The 20,816-nt window shown below is 39.4% G+C and overlaps 1 long non-coding RNA gene across 1 annotated transcript; it reads left to right on the forward strand.

Moving 5' to 3' along the window:
* Positions 1-13,930: 13,930 nt before the first annotated feature.
* Positions 13,931-18,905, forward strand: LOC115459532. The gene is made up of 3 exons (XR_003940294.1): positions 13,931-14,003; positions 17,039-17,043; positions 18,895-18,905. It is a non-coding gene; the product is annotated as an uncharacterized LOC115459532 (long non-coding RNA).
* Positions 18,906-20,816: the final 1,911 nt, after the last annotated feature.

Here is a 20,816-nt window from a genome sequence, read left to right on the forward strand (position 1 = left end):
GTGGTTGCTCAAGCATATTCTAACCACATCGCTCAACTGCAAAACACTATGCACAACTTTGTGCAAAAACACACTCAGAACCTTACTGTACCATAAATATTACACTGGGCATAAGCTAATACACCAATATACCACCCATACGGAAAATGCAGACCATAAACATTATGAAACAAGGGATCATATCATCACAATTCTCATGTAGAGCCACAAAACACCCTAATTCATGTTTAGTGTGGGATAAAATGCCATAAATAAGTAAATAAATATAATTTTAATGTTGAGCACCTGATTCTCGAAGTGGACATTCCAAACACTACAATGAAAATAAAATGATCTTTTCTACCTTTGTTGTCTGGTGACTTTTTCTGATCATGCTGGCCCGTATCTGATTCTGCTGCTATCTGTCCTCAGTGCACGTCAGGAAGTCATCTTCGTTAAATATCTCCCTGGCAACCCGGACACCTCCAGCACAACCCCCTGCTCTCCCAGCAGTAAGGTAAACAAATTAAACCAGAAACCAATTTCTACAACTGGTTACACAGGCTAGAGGGCTTTCACTGCAGCTCCTGCTGTGAGGATGGAGGTAAATTAACAATTTAAACCCCTCAGGGCAGCGGAACTCCATAGCTGATCCATCCTGCTGCAGCAGGGGAGGCTTAGCCTCTCCAGCCTCTCAATACCAGATGCCTATGCATCCATAGACTCATTAATATTGCTCTGCTTCATTAGCTTAATCTTCCACAGCTCAGTCCCTCTCAATTCTCCATGGCTCCTTGTATCTGTTAGACACTTGGGTCAAAAGACAGCTGTGCTCCCCAGAGCCCTAGAACCCCCCTTTTCCCTTTCTCCAGTGTGCAAAAATGAACAGAAATATGGCTCCAGGCTACATACTTTTCATCTCTATCCCCTAGTTTTTATATTTGATTTCATCTCTTTTTAATCTTTAGAAAGATTATTTTGTAGTCTTCATTTACAACCAAACTAAAAATTTAATTGCAGCTTTCCATATGGATTTATATTAAAATTATATATTGTGTTATGTACATTAATAATCTACAATACTTAGGCCAATAATTCTATATATACAATACCAAAATATCAGCACTGAAAACCAGCTACACACTTAAATTTAAGTACCATTTATAGAATAGCATTTAACACCAGGATCTGTGCTGATTTTTGGCATGAAGATTAACACCAAGTTAAACCTGCTGTGTATACTCACACCTACATTGGGTGCGTATCGCTGTTATTCTGAATTACTGTGGCAAATTGGAGGAACAGCCCTGATCCACCTATAACCCTCCTATAGCCACACCCCCTTTTTGGATTTACAATTTAAATTTACATGCTTATCCTGGTGCTTAAGGAAGCATGTGCAAATTTAAATTAATACCAATTAGCAACAAAATTAGGGGTCTGTTTACAATACAGTGCTAGCAGCCGTCCATACGCTAGTTCCGACGTGCCCTATTCAAAGTGGGCTATATCGACACCAGTGCATGGACAGCTGCTAGCGCTACATAGTAAACAGGAGCATTTGTTTATGAGTACCTAATAATCAGCACTAATTGGCTCATTTGGCAATTAAATTGCATGTGCAAATTGGGAGTGTGCCAAAATTTGCTTTGGCAATGTTGGGTACCATATATAGAATTTGGGGGTTAGCGAAAATGGATATTACTGTAAGCAAAAAAAAAACATTACATTTGCTAGAAAAAGTAAACCTGCAGATTTTACCTGCCATGGCTTAAATTCCATTTAAGACTATTTCCAAGTTGGGACTTTGCTGTATAAAAGCTGTGTAAGCATGAGCCAGGGCGTAGATCATATTATAAGATTATATGGGAAATTATCCGTATCAAGTCCTGTGCCATCAGTGTTAAACAGCGTCTTCGAAACTGTGATGTTTGCATGGTTTTTGAGCAAATCACAATTAAATACATCTTTGAATATAGATAAGAAATTTGGATCCAGGAATGTAGAGGAGTTGAGATTTTGGAAGCAATGTTCAGAACCTGGAATATCTCCTTTTGGGATTGAAAACCTTAGGGAGCCATTCAATGGAGTACATATTGCAGGTGCAGTATTAAGAGATATGCTATTAAGAGAAAGAAGTCTCCACAGAGAAGATAAACAGTTTCATATCAGTAAATTATCAGGGATGAGACAGAATACTTCTATTGTGAATATGTTGTAGTGAGCATAATAATAACATTGGCCTTTGATTTGTAGATCTTGTTGAAAATCTCATGAATCTTTTCACTATTCCTTTAGAAGAGGAAATCATAAAATTTGGAATAGATTCCAAAAAATCTACACAGCCCCCACCCCTGATAATCTGTCTCTTCAGTTCCTCACTGTACATTATATCAGTCTCATCAGTTGAGGTGAGAATCCCCACCCAACTCCATCCAAAGAGTCTCAGAAGTGGAGTCAAACCATGGTAATCAGAATAATCTTTGGAAAACTATGATACAAGTATGGGAACTCAACTTGTTCATTCAGTGATGTTTCTGTCAATCCATAACTGATCTAGGATGGAAAGGTCAAAGGATTTCAACTTTATAGATTTTAACACTTATTTGAGAGACTTATACAAAACACTCAATTTGTGCAGTGAATCAGACAATCCAATGAAGGGTCACATAGAAAAAATTAACCCATCTCTGTACAATTTATAGAATACTAGGGTTTTGTGTGTTAGAACTACTGTGCTAAGTAGCATGATATAATTTACACAACATGATATACACAACTTGTAGAACACATAAATGAAAGAGCGCATTTAACGATGAAGAGTATGGGTAGGTATAACTTTACAGAATACTGTGAGATACAAGCCACAGTGCCACATTTAGGTGTGAACATTTACCTCTGTCATTGATTTTGCTGTACAATTGTTATATTTCACCCCAAGTTTATAAACGTAAGTGAGTGCATTCTGCTCTCTGTATATCCATGGCGCAACTTGAAGGTGAAACATGGCCACATTAGGCTTTTAAAAAATGGCTTGTTTTGTTCTTCATAATACTAGTGTTTTTTAACTGTGGTATTCATATCTTTTTATCCATTTTATTTTGTTGGACAGACTGGATGGGCTGTTCAGGTCTTTATCTGCCGTCATTTACTGTGTTACTTTTACCAAGCTGTGGGAAAAATAGCACTGAGGTGGCCATTGCAGAGGCACCTTTACAACTGGGGGAAAAAGACTTCTTCCAGTGCAGGCCCATTTCCTGAGGAAGGCATTAAAGAATCTAGCGTAACCTTCAGTGGTAGAAACACAAAACAATTTTCTAGCCCGAGAAATGGTGTACGGTGGGGGACCCCACAATTATCTAAAATATGAACAGGTCAAAAAACGCAATACCAACATAAATGTTTATAAGTTGGAACATAAATTTTATGCGACCTATTTCAGAATTATAAACATTTATTGTTCTTGATGATGTCACAGAGTTAGGTGTCCATTGCTAGATTCATCATGGTTTTTTGATGGCACATCAACCAATCAAAAATTAAGGGGACTTTGATTTTTATGAACATAGACATGCACTCTATTTCTTAACTGAGTAGTACATATTTAATGTTTTAGCTCCGCCAACAACATGCCCAACCACACGCCAATGACAAATGCATGTTTTTTTTGTTGTTTTAGATGATTATATCCCAAATGTTAAAAATTAATTAGCAAGATAATTCTTTTCAAATAGAAACTTGAAAACTGAAAAGTAATGAATAAAAGAAATTATAATTTATGTAACAAGTGGATTTTTCAGAGGGGCATTTTCAATGTGATGTCCAGGTCCAACTGAAGAATTGTTGGTGAAAAAAATCTAAATATTTTCACTCTTTACATAGCAATGTTCAAGTTGGAAAACTGTCTATTTGTATGTTTCAAAAATTACTAATTTCTAGACATTTTTGTGCTCAGTATTTCTTTAGTTACTATTTTCAGAAACAAAATGTCCTAGAGAAAAATGTTCAAAAAGAATTCATAAGGAAGGCTGTGTGGCACCATTTCTAGTAATCTGGCCACACAGTCTTCCCAGAAAAGCAGAGGGGCAGTCTAATGGTCAGTGCAGTGGACTTTACAGAAAGGGATTCAGGTACAAATTCCACCTTTTGTTTTAGAGCCCTCCAGGACCACCTGTAGGCCTACTTTACTTAACTATACATCACTACAAAAGCCTTCATGTCTGATGGTGTCTCCTATCTATAGTTACAGTTGGTATTTTGTGGGTTTTGGAAGGCCCACAATTTCCACCACAAGTGTACTAGTTAGGGTGGGATATATACCTTGATCTCTTTCTCTATAGTCTGTGGTGCTCTAATAGAAGAGGCCATGATATTTGAAATGGTCACAGACCCTGGTATCTACATCTTTGAGGGGGGGGGGGGGGCTGACAAGTGCAGTATTCTGAGAACCCGGGAATGTGGGTTCAACAAGCCACAGGACCGTCTATCACCCCAGGTATAAAATAAGTACCTGTATATATATGTAAACCACTTTGATGATAACCATGGAAATTCAGTATATCAAATCCCATTACCCCATTTTCCCTCTCATGCCCCAATATCTCCAGTGGTCTGTTAAGCCAATCTTTTGAGATTTAAAAGGTACATATAAACAAAATTCCCTAGATACTTTTTATTTTGTTCCATTATCCCAGGAAAATATCCAAAGTCAGTATCCACCCAAATCCCACCTAAAACATGCCTCAGCACATTCCCAACACACCACCACCCATCTTGTGAAATAGATTAAGTGCATAGAAATTAGTCTCAAATCTGAGTTTTGAAAATCACATAGAGGGGCATAATTGAACGAAAACGTCTATCTCCATGGGCGTTTATCTCCAAGAACGGGTCCGTGAAGGGGCAGACCGAACCGTATTTTCGCAAAAAATAGATGTCAATGTTTTATTCGACAATTTGTGAGCTGGGCGTTTTTGTTTTTCAGTGATAATGGAAAATGAAAGCGCCCAGCTCAAAAACGAATAAATCCAAGGCATTTGTTCGTGGGAGGGGCCAGGATTCGTAGTGCACTGGTCCCCCTCACATGCCAGGACACCAACCAGGCACCCTAGGGAACACTTTTACAAAAACAAAAAAAAAGGTTAAAGAGCTCCCAGGTGCATAGCACCCTTCCCTTGTGTGTTGAGCCCCCCAAATCCCCCTCAAACCCCACTGCCCACAAGTCTACACCATTACTATAGCCCTAAGGGGTGAAGGGGGGCACCTACATGTGGGTACAGTGGGTTTGGGGGGGTAGGACGACTAAGCATTAAGCAGCACAATTGTAACAGGTAGGGGGGGGGATGGGCCTGGGTCCACCTGCCTGAAGTCCACTGCACCCCCTAACAACTGCTCCAGGGACCTGCATACTGCTGCCAGGGAGGTGGGTATGACATTTGAGGGTGAAAATAAAAAGTTGTGAAACATCATTTTTTGTGGTGGGAGGGGGTTAGTGACCACTGGGGAGTCAGGGGAGGTCATCCCCGATTCCCTCTGGTGGTCATCTGGTCATTTAGGGCACTTTTTGGGACCCTATTCACGAAAAAACAGGGTCCAGGAAAAGTGCCCTAAATTCTAGCTACAAACGCATACTTTTTTTCCATTATCGGTGAAATGCGCCCATCTCTGTTCGGCCGATAACCACGCCCCAGTTCCACCTTCGCCACACCTCTGACACGCCCCCATCAACTTTGTCCGCATCCGCGACGGAGTGCAGTTGAAAACGTCCAAAATCAGCTTTCGATTATACCGATTTATTCGTTTTGGGGAGATAAACGTCTATCTCCCGATTTGGGTCGCAACATAGGCGTTTTTCTCTTTCGATTATAAGCTGGATAGTAACATAGTAGATGACGGCAGAAAAAGACCTGCACGGTCCATCCAGTCTGCCCAAGAAGATAAATTCATATGTGCTACTTTTTATTTGTACTGTCCTCTTCAGGGCACAGACCATATAAGTCTGCCCAGCACTATCCCTGCCTCCCACCACCGGCTCTGGCACAGACCGTATAAGTCTGCCCAGCACTATCCCCGCCGCCCAACCACCAGCCCCAGCACAGACCTTATAAGTCTGCCCAGCACTAGTCCCGCCTCCCAACCACCAGCCCCAGCACTACCGTATATGTCTGCCCAGCACTAGCCCCGCCTCCCAACCACCAGCTCTGCCACCCATTCTAGGCTAAGCTCCTGAGGATCCCTTCCTTCTGCATAGGATTCCTTTATGTTTATCCCACGCATGTTCCGTTACCGTTTTCATCTCCACCACCTCCCGCGGGAGGGCATTCCAAGCATCCACCACTCTCCCGTGAAAAAATACTTCCTGACATTCTTCTTGAGTCTGCCCCCCTTCAATCTCATTTCATGCCCTCTTGTTCTACCGCCTTCCCATCTCGGAAAAGGTTTGTTTGCGGATTAATACCTTTCAAATATTTGAACGTCTGTATCATATCACCCCTGTTCCTCCTTTCCTCCAGGTATACATGTTCAGGTCCGCAAGTCTCTCCCCATACGTCTTGTAACGCAAATCCCATACCATCCTTGGAGCTTTTTTTGCACCGCTTCAATTCTTTTTACATCCTTAGCAAGATACGGTATCCAAACTGAACACAATACTCCAGGGGGGCCTCACCAACGACTTGTACAGGGGCATCAACATCTCTTTTCTTCTGCTGGTCACACCTCTCTCTATACAGCCTAGTAACCTTCTAGCTACGGCCACCGCCTTGTCACACTGTTTCATCGCCTTCAGATCCTCAGATACTATCACCCCAAGATGCCTCTCCCCATCCGTACCTAGCAGACTCTCCCCGCCTAACACATAAGTCTCTCGTGGGTTTCTACTCCCTAAATGCATCACTTTGCATTTCTTCGCATTGAATTTTAATTGCCAAACCTTAGACCATTCTTCTAGCTTTTTCAGATCCTTTTTCATGTTTTCCACTCCCTCCGGGTGTCCACTGTGTTACAAATCTTAGTATCATCCGCAAATAGGCAAACTTTACCTTCTAACCCTTCGGCAATGTCACTCACAAATATATTGAACAGAATCGGCCCCAGCACCGATCCCTGAGGCACTCCACTACTCACCTTTCCCTCCTCCGGGCGAACTCCATTCACCACCACCCTCTGGCGCCTGTCCGTCAACCAGTTCCTAATCCAGTTCACCACTTTGGGTTCTATCTTCAGCCCATCCAGTTTATTTAAGAGCCTCCTGTGGGGAACCGTGTCAAAAGCCTTGCTGAAATCTAAGTAGATTATCTATTGCACGTCCACGGTTCAATTCTCCGGTCACCCAATCAAAGAATTCAATGAGATTCATTTGGCACGATTTCCCTTTGGTAAAACCATGTTGTTTCGGATCTTGCAACTCATTTTCTTCCAGGAAATTCACTATCCTTTCCTTCAGCATCGCTTCCATTACTTTTCCAATAATCGAAGTGAGGCTTACCGACCTGTAGTTTCCAGCTTCTTCCCTATCACCACTTTTGTGAAGAGGGACCACCTCCGCCGTTCTCCAATCCCTCGGAACCTCTCCCATTTCTAACGATTTATTAAACAAATCTTTAAGAGGACCCGCCAGAACCTCTCTGAGCTCCCTCAATATCCTGGGGTGGATCCCATCTGGTCCCATGGCTTTGTCCACCTTTAGTTTTTCTAGTTGTTGATACACACTCTCTTCCGTGAACGGTGCTATATCCACTCCATTCTCAAATGAACTTTTGCCAGTCCATCGTGGTCCTTCTCCCAGATTTTCTTCAGTAAAAACAGAACAAAAGTATCTATTTAGCAAATTTGCCTTTTCTTCATCATTATCTACATAGCGGTTTGCAGTATCTTTTAGTCTCACAATTCCCTTTTTAGTCATTCTCCTTTCATATACCTGAAGAAATTTTTGTCACCCCTCTTTACCTTTCTAGCCATTTGTTCTTCCGCTTGCGCTTTCACCAGACGTACCTCTCTCTTGGCTTCTTTCAGTTTCCTCCAGTATTCCAGTTTTTTTTTTTTTTGTATTTCTGGAATGCGAACTCTTTAGCCTTTATTTTCTCAGCCACTTGCTTGGAGAACCATAGTGGTTTCCTTTTTCTCTTGCTTTTATTTACTTTCCTTACATAAAGGTTTGTGGCCCCTATTTATAGCTTCTTTCAGCCTGGACCACTGTCCTTCCACTTCTCGTACGTCCTCTCAGCCCATCAGCTCCTTCCTTAGGTATTCCCCCATTTTACTAAAGTCAGCACGCTTGAAATCCAGGACTTTGAGTTTTGAGTGGCAACCCTCCTCTTCAGCCGTCATATCAAACCAAACAATTTGATGGTCACTGCCACCCAGGTGGGCACCCACTCGGACATTTGACACGCTATCCGCATTTGTGAGCACCAGATCCAGCGTCGCTCCCTCCCTCATGGGTTCCATGACCATTTGTCTGAGCAGAGCACTTTGGAAAGCATCCACAATCTCTCTACTTTTTCCGATTCCGCAGACGGAACCTTCCAATCTACATCCGGCAGATTGAAATCTCCCAGCAACAGCACCTCTCTCTTCTTTCCCAACTTTTGAGTATCTGCGATCAGGTCTTTATCTAATTCTTCCAATTGTGTTGGAGGTCTGTAGACAACACCCATATCGCTTCTTCCTTACCCCAGGTCCCTGTCATTTCGGTTGCTGTGATATCACTTCTCACATATAGAGCTACTCCTCCACCTTTACGACCCTCTCTATCCTTCCTAAATAGATTATAGCCTGGTATGTTTGCATCCCATTCATGGGAACCATTGAGCCATGTCTCTGTGATTGCAACAACGTCTAAGTCTGCCTCCAACATCAGGGCTTGAAGGTCATAAACTTTGTTGCCAAGACTGCGAGCATTTGTGGTCATCACTTTCCATTTACATTTACATTTCCTGGTATGTGTTTCAACATTTGATATTTTGGTGTGTTTTCTGTCCTTGGGTCCCTCCATATCTTTTGTTCCACCTTAATTTCTTTTGCTGTTTCTTCTGGCTCAGTTCTATTTTTAGGAACCTCACAGAGCTCTAATGGAGCAAAAATTCTGTAGGGGTAACACTAGTGAGGGTGTATGCCTCTGTGTCACATGACGAAGTCTGCCTGAGCCTACTGTGAACCATCTATTCTTAGGTGGTTTTATCCTTTGAGGCAGTGGTGTGAATTTGGTTTGATTTTGTGCAGTCTTAGAAGTTGCTTTAAGTGCATCTAATTCCTGCTTTAATTTACTGACCTCTTGTTTTAAACTAGCGAGCTGATTACAGATAGGACAAGCCTTAAGTTTCCAGATGATTGGCCTTGAAACTAAAGCTCCACAATTATTACAGAGAATAAAAGTCATCTTGATTTGTTGAATGGGTATGAATAGGTATTTTATGATGAGGCTTGACAGTGTACAAGATTAACTTTACTCCTCAGCAATTTGAGACAGCTGTAATTCGGGTGGAGTTAAGTTGTGATAAGTAGTATAGTTAGAATAGGGATTTAGGAAGTGTCAGTCTTGGGGTGGGTGGGTATAAACCTAAACTTGTGGAATGTGTTTGCTGTAAAACCTATCTTAGGCCTGTATTAAGCCTCTTTTCTACAAAGCTGATTGGGACAAGGGGAAGACAAGGATAGTAGGTAGAGATGTGCAAAAAAACCACAGTTCTAGGGTAGGAAAAGCCACAAATATAGCCAGCACAAATCTTATCTGAGTTTCTCCCAGCCAGAGACCAGCAACACAGCTCTCCACAGAAAACACACTTGTGCTTTTAAAATGGCTGCAGAAAAAAAAAAAACAGGTGAACTGAGATAGATGGGGTGGGGGAAGGAAGGAGCTCAGAAACTTGGCAAAAGAAAGATTTCTAATACTTGCTGGCAGTTTGAAATCAGAAATCTAGTTTTCAGATTCACAGATATCAAAAACCAGTTTGAAACACAGTCAGATTATACAATCTTGGACATCTCCCATAAAAAAACGTCCATCTGGGGCTTTGTGCAACATTAGAGATAATGTTTTTTTTTGTTTTTTTAAATCAGCACCTAGGTATATTAATTTCCTTCAAGAAATGTGTACCAATTCAATGCTGTAGAAAAACATTACTTTCCTCCAACATAAATGCTAGCTGTCTGATAATGAACTGGGGTGGTCAGAGTTGAAGCATTGACATTGGGTAAAACAGAACCCAGTATATAATGCCAGTAGGTAAACACAAGCTCACAATGACAGTCCAATTTCAGGGCTGACCCAAAAGTACATTCAGACTATGAACTGATAGCAAACTGAATAACATTGGGCATGTGTTTTTGCTTTCTTAACTTTATCAGTTTTGCTATCTAGTTAATAGTCTGGTTAAAGCAGCTAAATAGTTAACCTTTGGTAATGTTAATGCTCTGCTATGTTCTGACCAAGAACTGTCTGGATACCACCAAGGTGGTCAGAGAAAACTTTCAACAACAGCACCATCTCATCAGTGACTGTGAATATCCTTCTTAATAACACTTACAGTTAGGATTAGCAACACCTGCAAATCTGCTAAATGCCTTTGAGTATCACCCCTAGAATTAACATTCGATATACTAGGGAGTTCTACATATGGTGCCTAACAGTATGTGCTATTTCTGCATGATTGTTTGGCATGGAAAAGCATTAGAACAGAAGCAAGACACCAAAAAGGGTCAAAAACTGCAGATCCACACAGAACTATACCTACATGCTCTGTTATTTAATAGCGCCTATTAAAGATGGGATGGAAATGGTCAGGTCAGAGTCCTTCCCTTAAAATACACACAGTGTTAAAGAATTACTGGGATCCACATCCTATTTTCACACTGGCATTACACCTGGTTTCAGTTGATATAAATCTTCATGCCCAACTTTGGGCATGAATTATGGAACTATTGCTATTCTATAAAAGGTCCCATCCTTAAGTGCCCTTTACAGAATACAATTTAGCACTATTTGTTTTCAACACCAATTTTTTGGCGTATATATATATATATATATATATATATATATATATATAAACTAGCCCATAATATAGACAAAGGCCAAGAGAAGTCTACATCAACATATCTCAGAAGAAATTTACTCAATTATTAACCTTGTCTTTGGCTTTCTTAATTCTCTTTGGGATCTACAAGTGATAGATTATTAGAAAATAACCAAAGTTACAAGTACTGTATATTTCTCAGTATTATTAAGAGATGATTGAAGAAAAATTAAGAAGAAAAATTCACTAAAGCTGTAATACAACCATATATTGGCAATATTTAGTTAATCCCTGCAAACAAATTTAGGTTATTTCTGCCAATTTCTTGTGAATCATTGTGACTTATCCAAGGCATACTTTTCTGTAAGGAATTTCCTGTGAATTCTGTTCAGAGATTCATGAGAATTTGACAAGTGTTGAATTATTTCAATTCTAATATCCCAGTAAGATATCAAACCAAGAAACCCAACAGCAATAATCCAGGATAACAAAAGATGAACAGGGGAAAAGAGAAATTAACACACCAACATTTTAGAGATTATAAACTGAGACTGGTTGTTGCTATACCTGTGGGTATCTATAGATCCCTGTGAGTCTGGCAACTGCATGTGATGCCAATGAAGGGAGGCTTCCAATGAAACCCACAATATGGCTCTTCGGATAACATGTATAGCCTGGAACGAATTCTTTGTTTCCAGATAATATGCTCAGAATACCACACAGTGAAAACCAAGCATCAGAGCAGGAGTCAATGATATGGAAGCCCAGGGTGATATTGGGTAAGATTTCTACATTTTGGTTGATCTCCTTAATGGCAATAATAAAGGTCGAGAGATGTTGAAGGTGACTGAAGGGATCGACTCTGTGAGTAAACAAACACATCTGAGAAGCGTAAGCTATATATAACTATACAACTATGATGTCATATCATACCTTATGCTATGAGTTTATCTTGTTGGTAACACTGGATGGACCAAACAGGTCACTATCTGATGTCATCTACTATGTTACTATATAAATTTATACTAACTCAATATATTCCTGTTTTACAGGAACCCCTCCTTCTCCACTACCAAAATATATCCAGCAATTCTGCCACTGAATCTAAGCTAAACCCTGGAAGATCTTATATTTGTGTAGTACTGAGATCTTCCAAAGATCTGCTGAAACATATTAATCATTAACTGCTTAACCCCTGAATATTTTTTGTTACATTTGTACCCCGCACTTTCCCACTCATGGCACGCTCAATGTGGCTTACATATTATATACAGTCCTTATTTGTACCTGGGGCAATGGAGGGTTAAGTGACTTGCCCAGAGTCACAAGGAGCTGCCTGTGCCTGAAGTGGGAATCGATCCCAGTTCTCCAGGACCAAAGTCCACCACCCTAACCACTAGGCCACTCCTATGCAAGCATACACTCAATTCTAACTTGCAGTAATGGTTGATCTTTCCATGAAGGATCATAAGCCTCTCACTGCTCATTGCCTTCAGTAAGACATCATGCACCAGGCTATTTTGGGACTTGGGGTTAGAAGCAGGGATGGAACTCATGAAAGCTTAAAGTCAAAAGCAGCCCAAGAGTTCCAATAAGATTGAAACAGGATATTACTATGCAAAGCAGAGAGCTCTGTTTGGGAAATACGTAGAGGACAATGGTTTAAAAAGATCAGGTAAAAAACCCGGGTTAGAGTTATTTTGGGATCATTTTTTCTGTAATTTGGCAACATATGTGCATAAATAGCATGTTGTAATATCCTGACAGGAGTAAAGGAATGTGCATTGACATAATGGCTTGTCCCTTCTGGTAGATGAATACATAAGTGTGGTCAGAGTTTGCAAGTACACAAGTAGATTTTAAAATATGCTATATGTGTAAATATTGTAGGGATAGACATTTAGTCCAGCATTCAGGCAGATGTAAGTATTTACATCTCCAATGTAGGTGCGATTTCTACCTCATGAGATCCTCATACAGCTTAAGCTGCTTCTGAGATAGATTTTCATTCAGGCAACTTTAGGAAGTTAAACACATATGTAAAAGTATAAATGGCTTAATAAATTATTCTTTCTATACAGCATGTCTTGCTATCATTATGTGAACAACAGAAAACAACTGACAAGGCAATGTGGTGCTATGATATCTTTTGTGCAGACCATGCCATTTCCTGGTATACCACTTGAGGTCTTCCATATTTTGGAGCAGGAATAATCAAGGTCAATTATTTCCTATAACAATCTATACAATGGCTATTTACTTTTCACCAGTTTTGATGATATCTTCTTTCTTGCTTTAAATGCTTTTGGCCAGTTGATATACTGCTGTTATTAATTACTAATCGGTAATTCACAAATAGAGAAGTTGAATGATCCAGCCAGGCTTATGGGAGACTTATTAATGAAACAAAAACCAACAAAGAGTGGAGAAACAGGATCCGCTACGTGGATAAAAATAGAACAGCAAAAAAGTAGCGAGAGCAACACAACACTTCCAAGACACCATGGGTACGAGTAATAAATGTTTAATTAGAAGAAAATTTAAAAAGACTCGACACTAGCCGTGTATTGGCGAAAAATGCCTGCTTCAGGAGTCTACAAGTAAAGAGAGGTATACAATTATAATACATTCAAATAAATAGAACCTAGAACAGTCATATAAACAGCAGTACAAAAATGCATAAACTTAGAACAATCATATAAATGGTAATGACTGATAAAACAATAAGTTTAAAAAAAACGGAGACATAAAAACCATGTATTGAAAAGATAAACATCCAAAGAAACTGTAAATCACATGAGAACAAAAGATGAAATTAAAGAAACTCTAAATTGGACCATGAAATAAATAACAGTATAAAATTGTAAAAAAACAGAACTGTAGTTTCATTCTGTTTTTTTACAATTTTATACTGTTATTTATTTCATGGTCCAATTTAGAGTTTCTTTAATTTCATCTTTTTGTTCTCATGTGATTTACAGTTTCTTTGGATGTTTATCTTTTCAATACATGGTTTTTATGTCTCCGTTTTTAAAAAAAATCTTATTGTTTTATCAGTGATTACTATTTATATGACTGTTCTAGGTTCTATTTATTTGAATGTATTATAATTGTGTACCTCTCTTGATTTGTAGACTCCTGAAGCAGGTGTTTTTCGCGAAAACACGGCTCCGTGTCGAGTCTTTTAAATTTTGTTCTAATTAAACATTTTATTACTCGTACCCACGGTGTCTTGAGAGTGTGTTTCTTGCTACTTTTTTGCTGTTCTTATAGATTTATTAATAAGACAGATCCCACTTTGAAGATTTGTCTCCCTGCAGGTGCTTTTTAGAGTTAGAATTATCTGGACTTTCAAATACTGGTTCATATTTGATTATTTTTTACTATAATTGTGGAAATTCTTTTGAAGAAGTATATAGGGTTTATTTGTTTTAGCAAAAACAGTAGATCTCAAAACTCCAAGGTGTGCAAGATGTACATTTATTCACACTAAAATAATACCTAAATAATTAAAAGCCCAACATGGTCATGTTTCATATGCAAAAATCATAAATAATTGTTAACCATTCATCCTTAACAATACATACCTAGTGGTGTTGACATACTGGTTTTAAACTACTAAAAACGAAAGAGAAATTATAAACTTTTTGAAGATAATTGAAAAATAAATAAATAGTAAAAATTACATACTAAATAATATTGTGATTGTGCTATGATAGAGGCATCCTATTGATTCTCTGAAAACAGCATATGGGACAGAGGAGATAATACACTTATCAAAATAAATGTACTTCTATTCCCATTTGTCAGAGTTAAGGCACATATCCTCAAAATTTACAAAGTCAAATGAAACCTCATTACAGCAAAGTACTAGTGTTTCACCTACTTAATACATAATGTTCCACTTACTGATAGCTACAGCAAAACCATATCAGAAAGCAAAGCAAATAATTCTACCAACCACATTTCCAAAAGCACAAAAATGGTAGTGAATGTAACAGAACACAGATACAGCTTAATAAAAGATCCTCAAGGAGTTAAAGCAAATAAAAAACTTAGAGCCCTGTTTACCAAGGTGCGCTTGAGCCATGCTAGCGTTTTTAGTGCACATTAAAAACATTAGCACACGCTATCCATGTAGATGGCCATAATATGCACGGTTAGCATGTGCTACAAATGCTACTGCACCTTGGTAAATAGGTCCCTTAATATGTAAAGCCGTGAAAACAAGGTACGACCACCTAAACTTCCGGAAATCACTAAAAACCAACTTGTTCAAAAAGGCATACCCCACCAATCCTACCTAAGTGCCTAAACCCTGCATCACAATGAAACCAAAGCCTGTAATGAACATTGCATAACTCTTCCTATCCATGATTCCCCCAATGAGTTTATAACACGTGAACCTTATTCGACCACATCACTTTGTATTTGTTTCTTTACCGGAGATGGCGAACGCCATTACGGTACTATGCAAGCCACATTGAGCCTGCAAATAGGTGGGAAAATGTGGGATACAAATGTAACATATAAATAAAATAAATAAATGTTCCAATTGCTGATAGCTAGAGCAAACTCAACAAAAGCAAAAAGCAATACAAACAGTTCTATCAAACGTAATTCCAATATTGCTATGAGGATCCTTTATTAAACCAGCTGTTGATGTGCTTTGGTAGGTTAACCACTGTTGCTGCTGCTTTTGATGGGAGAAGTATATGTGATATCGTCTCTTGCACTATTTGAAATATGTTTGAAAGAACTGTTTGTATTGCTTTTGTGACATTTTCTATAGCTATTAGCAAGTGGAACATTATATATTAAGTATTTGAGACACTAGTACTTTGTTGTAATGAAGTTTAATTGACTTTGTAAACTTTGAGGAAGATGTGTGCCTTAACTCTAGAGAGTCCATCTTTTATCAGACATGTGTGAATAGAAGCGCATTCATTTAATAAGTATATTATCTCCTTTTTCCCATAGGCTGTTTTGACAGGATAAATGTAGGATGCCTCTATCATAGCACTATCACAATAATATTTAGGGTCTTGTTTACTAAGGTGTGCTAGTGTTTTAGCATGTGCTAAATGTTAATTTGTCCATATATTCCTATGAGTGACTTAGCATTTAGCACATGCTAATCAGCGCATGCTAAAAATGCTAACGTGCCCTTTACCACGGCTTACGAAACAGGGCCCTTAGTGTGTAATTTTTTTTTTTTTCAGTGATCTTCTATAAGTTTATAATTTTTTTTTGTTTTCAGTAGTATAAAACCAGTAGGTGAAACGTTTTATCAACATCACTGTGATACGTATTGTTTAAGATATTATTTAAGGCATAGCATACACACGGATGGTTAATAATTATGTTTTTACATATGGTCTGTATTATAATTATTTAAGATATTCTTTGATTTTATCATTTATACTAATATGTTTTTTATGCTTATTGATATTTCTGTTTCAAGCCCCTGACACAGCCTTTGAGAGGGTTAGACATGGCTGTGTCGGGATTTTAATTATGCATTTATTATTTTAGTGGTGAATAAATTGAACATTTTGTACATTTTGAACATCTTAGGGTTTTTTTTCAAGATCTAATGCTTCTTTTTTCCATGATGGATCAATTTGATATTTGTTTTCTTGAGTTTTTTTGTTTTTGCATGAGTCCTAAAAGTGGGGAAGTGGGCTATAAGCTAATATAAATATACTTAGACCACAGTCACTAACACTAGTTACATTTTCTACATTGCCTACAGATGATCCAGGTCACGAAGTTGGCAACTTCATAGGCAGGACCCAAACTTCAATTTCTTGAATAGTTTCAGAAAATGTTATGATTTGCTTATTTATAAAAGATTAAAATGCTGTTCTTTAAGGCATAAGTACATAAGTAATGCCATACTGGGAAAAGACCAAGGGTCCATCGAGCCCAGCATCTTGTCCACGACAGCGGCCAATCCAGGCCAAGGGCACCTGGCAAGCTTCCCAAACGTACAAACATTCTATACATGTTATTCCTGGAATTTTGATTTTTCCAAGTCCTTTTAGTAGCGGTTTATGGACTTGTCCTTTAGGAAACCGTCCAACCCCTTTTTAAACTCTGCTAAGCTAACCGCCTTCACCACATTTTCCGGCAATGAATTCCAGAGTTTAATTACACGTTGGGTGAAGAAAACGTTTCTCCGATTTGTTTTAAATTTACTACACTGTAGTTTAATCGCATGCCCCCTAGTCCTAGTATTTTTGGAAAGCATGAACAGATTCTTCACATCCACCGGTTCCACTCCACTCATTATTTTATATACCTCTATCATGTCTCCCCTCAGCCGTCTCTTCTCCAAGCTGAATAGCCCTAGCCTCCTTAGTCTTTCTTCATAGGGAAGTTGTCCCATCCCCGCTATCATTTTAGTTGCCCTTCGCTGCACCTTTTCCAATTCTACTATATCTTTCTTGAGATGCGGCGACCAGAATTGAACACAATACTCAAGGTGCGGTCGCACCATGGAGCGATACAATGGCATTATAACATCCTCACACCTGTTTTCCATACCTTTCCTAATAATACCCAACATTCTATTCGCTTTCCTACCGCAGCAGCACACTGAGCAGAAGGTTTCAGTGTGTTATCGACAACGACACCTAGATCTCTTTCTTGGTCCGTAACTCCTAACGTGGAACCTTGCATGACGTAGCTATAATTCGGGTTCTTTTTTCCCACATGCATCACCTTGCACTTGCTCACATTAAACGTCATCTGCCATTTAGCCGCCCAGTCTCCCAGTCTCGTAAGGTCTTTTAAGGAAGAGAACAGTTAGCATAAATCTGTTGAATGTTAGTGATCTGTTGAGTCAAGACTCTGGAGGAATCTACTTTATTAAGTGTGCACTCTCTTGGTAGACTTGTGTATTTTTGTCATGCATAATAGTGAAAGTTTTTACTTTGTTTCAGATGATTCTATGTAAAAAAAATGCAAGTTAATACTTACAATCTGCAGGATTCAGTTTCATTGATGTTTCTAAAGTTTAAGGATGTCTTCCATGCAGGGTGGCTGATCTTAATTATTCCACCCAAGATCAGGTCACCTTCCTGAAAGTAGCTGTTTTCTGGATGATAACCTTGCTCATTCATAAGGTTAGTTGTCTGGCATCGGCTAACTATTGCATACACTGTCATCAAGACCTTACTCAATCCTAGAAATAAGAGACATAAAATCATTTTCTCAATCAAAAGTCTTCTGTGCCAGCTCTAGTTGTATCTACATCAAAGCTTTTTTGTAACTTTGTCTTAACAGAGTCATCCTTTACCGAATGCAGAAGGAATACAGAGCTGCCCCTTAAAATAATGTGTTCTGCTGTCTCCCTTGACTCCAGTGATTTGTTACTTGGTCTGAACAAAAATCTATTTCAGGAGAAAGTATTATTAGTTTCTCTGTCCTTGGTCCATGGTGCCCTCTAATTGCAGGCCACATGTATATAAAAATACAGAGCTGTGATGATACATTGGTTCAGGTCTCCTGTGGACTGGTCTAAAATAGAGTAATATAATTGTCCATTTCAGCTAATTCAATAGAGGGAAACATGAACTTCTTAACTTGTTATTGATCCTGTGTTCCAATAATTATGTTTGAGCGAAGAATGACACTGTGAATGAGAAAGTTGAGAAAAACAACTCTCAGAAAATGTCACCATACCATACCATCATTTGGTTACTTTAAAGGGTTCTCTAAGAAAGAGAAATATTTAGAATCATTTTCTTTTCATCAACAACTTTGCACAACTTCTTCTCACCCTCATGCATATTCAGTCACATCTCACTCTTACGCTTTTACAAACAGCTCCATTTTTCAGTAACCTTTTAAACACTTGCAATTTCTATATATCAAAATAACAATCTGTCAAGTTCAGCCATAATCCAATATGTTGATTTTTAGCTGCCCAAAAGTCCCCACACTGAGAGCAGGACTCTAAATTGCATAACATACAGTGAGGGGCATAATCAAATGAACGCCCATCTCCATGGGAGTCTATCTCCGAGAACGGGTACGTGAAGGGCGGGACAGACCGTATTTTCGAAAAAAATGGGCGTCCATTTTTTTTTTTTGATAATACGGTTTGTGCCGGGCTAATGCATCGGATTTGTGCGGATTTGAGCTGGGCGGTTTCGTTTTTCAGCGATAATGGAAACCAAAGGTGCCCAGCTCAAAAACGAACAAATCCAAGGCATTGGGTCGTGGGAGGGGCCAGGATTCGTAGTGCACTGGTCCCCCTCACATGCCAGGACAACAACCGGGCACCTAGGGGGCACTTGTAAGAATTAAAAAAAAGTAAAATACTTCCCAAGTAGATAGCTCCCTTTCCTTGGGTGCTGAGCCCCCCCAAATCCCCCCAAAACCACTGCCCACAACTCTACACCATTACACGTATGGCTGAAGGGAGCCACCTAGATGTGGGAACAGTGGGTTTTGGGGGCAGTTTTGAGGGCTCCCATTTACCACCACAAGTGTAAGGTAGGAGGGAAGGGCCTGGGTCCACCTGGCTGATGTCCACTGCACCCACTAACAACTGCTCCAGGGACCTGCATACTGCTGTGATGGAGCTGGGTATGGCATTTGAGGCTGGCATACAGGCTGGAAAAAAAGTTCTTAAAGTTGTTTTTTTTTTGGTGGGAGGGGGTTAGTGACCACTGGGGAGTGGGTGGTCGTCCCCGATTCCCTCCGGTGGTCATCTGGTCATTTAGGGCACTTTTTTGGGACTTGTTCGTGAAAAAAGGGTCCAAAAAAGTGACCCAAATTTGCGCTAAAAACGCCTTTCTTTTTTGATTATCGGCCGAAGGCACCATCTCTCCTCAGCCAATAAACACGCCCCAGTCCCGCCTTCACCATACCTGACACGTCACCGTCAACTTTGCCCATTTCCGCGATAGATTGCAGTTGAAGACGCCCAAAATTGGCTTTCGATTATACCGATTTGGGCACCCACGGGAGAAAGACACCCATCTCCCAATTTGGGTCAAATATGGGCGTCTTTCTCTTTCGAAAATAAGGCTGATTGTGTTAAAAATGCAAGACAACATGTAAAATCTTATATCAACGTAAATGTCTAATATTAATATGCAAATAACTTGGGATCAATATTCAAAAACCTGCTAAGGTCAGACATTAACTATATTAGTCTGCCACTTAACTTAGAACAGTCTTTACTATGAAAAGCCTTATGCACAAAAGTTTAGAACCATGTCAAGAAATGCTTCCAACCCTGATTCTACTGTACTTATTGATCAGGAAAACACAAGAGGTCAATTCTGAAACACCTATTTGGTAATCAATTACACTTGTCAGATAAATGCAATTCTTTGTAGTTTAACATACAATATTGAATGAATACCATAGTTATTAATTTAAAAGTGTGGTGGATGGACTTGGGGCATTCTGGGACCAAACTCACTTAGAAATATATTGGTCAATATTCAACCAGTACCAGTGGGCTTTTTTTCTTTTTAACTGTTGGCTGAATTCAACCCAGATATCAAGTTCTGGTCCGTGTTTAAGAATTGGCATTGACGATTAAGACATGACCAGACATTTGTTTCCCAATAGCAGTTAGATAGGTCCTGGCTGATATCATTACCCACATAGTCCTGCCTGAATATTGATAGGACTACACTGAGAGGGATCAGGGAGTTCCCCTACACCACCCTATTTGGTTCCAATCCACCTTGGTCCTTAGCCCCTATTCTAATCCCCTGCACCTGAGCATTTCTCCATCCAATCCTCTGCTTAAGTGTGAAACTCTCCTGATGTGGCACCCCCTGGTTCTGATCCTGCCCC

This window comes from Microcaecilia unicolor, unplaced genomic scaffold, assembly GCF_901765095.1.
Source record: "Microcaecilia unicolor unplaced genomic scaffold, aMicUni1.1, whole genome shotgun sequence".
Taxonomy (NCBI): domain Eukaryota; kingdom Metazoa; phylum Chordata; class Amphibia; order Gymnophiona; family Siphonopidae; genus Microcaecilia; species Microcaecilia unicolor.